The sequence below is a fragment of the Panthera uncia genome (assembly GCF_023721935.1).
Source record: "Panthera uncia isolate 11264 chromosome B2 unlocalized genomic scaffold, Puncia_PCG_1.0 HiC_scaffold_24, whole genome shotgun sequence".
Taxonomy (NCBI): Eukaryota; Metazoa; Chordata; class Mammalia; order Carnivora; family Felidae; genus Panthera; species Panthera uncia.
The window spans coordinates 105,790,998-105,792,593 of record NW_026057580.1 but is presented as its reverse complement, the minus strand read 5'-3'; the positions used below and the strand labels follow the sequence as shown (position 1 = coordinate 105,792,593).

At 35.9% G+C, this 1,596-nt stretch overlaps 1 non-coding gene across 1 annotated transcript; it reads right to left on the bottom strand.

Moving 5' to 3' along the window:
• Positions 1-413: 413 nt before the first annotated feature.
• LOC125939217 (small nucleolar RNA SNORA70) lies at positions 414-543 on the bottom strand. The gene has a single exon (XR_007462970.1). It is a non-coding gene; the product is annotated as a small nucleolar RNA SNORA70 (small nucleolar RNA).
• Between the last annotated feature and the right edge of the window lie 1,053 nt (positions 544-1,596).

Below are 1,596 nucleotides of genomic sequence, written 5' to 3'. Positions count from 1 at the left end.
TAGCATGTTAATAATTTAACAAGCATGAACCTCATGCTGAGGTTCTCATCAGTTCAGAGACTGCTCTATTCATTCAAGGGGCCACAACTAGGGATGTATTTGACCCCACAGCCATCTGGGATGAGCCGCTTTTCAGCCACCATGTCTTCAAATTCATTTGCATTAAATGGGCTTAGTAAAGCCCTACTTCTTGGAAATGTGGATCATCTGGTGGCCACGGAACTTGAATTTGGCCCTGTGTAGGGTGTCAATCACATGATCCTTGTTCTGCAACTTGGTACAGATGGACATGATGCTTGGCCAACGTGGACCCTGGCCATTGTGCCCTGGGGCTTTCCAAAGGCACCCCACGTACCTGTCTGGAGCCTAGATTGGAGATATCATGAGGTCAAACATCAATGTCCACTGGAAAGGGCTGTTTCCAAGGTCCCTTAGGGCAACCCAGACAATCAATAGACTGCATACACTAACAAGGAGGCTGCTGTTTGCAGCCATTGCACACTGGGCCCCCATGGGGAAAGAGCACAGTTTAATTGGCTGCAGATTGTATATTCTTAATAGCTTATCTTTAAGTTCTTGACTTAGTAGTAAACACACCACTGCTATACTTTAAAAATTCTTTTTCTGAGTTCTAACCTTATTTTTTTAATGTTATGATGAATTATTTATCTTTTTAAACTATTGAGAATTGTGATGCATCAGATAATATAATATTCTTTCATTTAGAAAATGCAAATTATTCCTTTTAATATATTAAAGCATTCAAATTAAAAATATAATTATAATTTAACAAAGAAAGTATGCCATTTTTTTTAAAGCCACTGAGAGCCTTGTGCATTGGTGTTCTAATTCCTCATTCAAGGCAGGTATAATCCAGTTGGGAAGAAAGACGTCTGGATTAGAAACCATCTAAAACAAATTCACTGAAATACATGTCCAAGATTTTATATACAAAAGTTTTAGAGCAGTTTTTAAGGTTAGTTAATATCTTTTATCTGTAAAATTTCAAATTGAGCCCATTTACTATGGACTGTGGGCTGCCTATAGCCATAGAAATGCCCTGTACATTTTCTGATGTTCTTCAGGAAAAATAGCTTCTATTTGATATGCACATAATTCTGGGAAAATGTTGCATAATTCATTGACACTATTGTCAGGAAAAGTAAGCCAAGAATGAAAATTTTTGCAGACACCTCTTCGATAATTCTGGGTCGATCAGCTACTGTCTGTGGTGTGGGTTCTGTTGCAATGTAACATCTCCTCTTTGAATGAAGAAATTGCAGTGAAAGAAGAAGAATTTTCTATAAGATATATGAAGGAGTAGTGTGTTTTCAGAAGGGAGAGGTGCAAGGCAGAAAATAACAGATGTTGACTAAAAAAGGAAAAGGAAGACACAAAATAAAACAAACACAAAAAACCCAAGGTATCATGGATGCAGAAATAACAAAATAGAATTTTTGGAGATATGAGTCAAATTTTCAAAAGTTTAAGTAAGAGAAAAAAACCTAATCAACATAAGTAAGTTGTAAACAGATGCAAATAAATGATTCTTTTCATATATATCTAAATATAATATATAAGTAGATATATCTATGT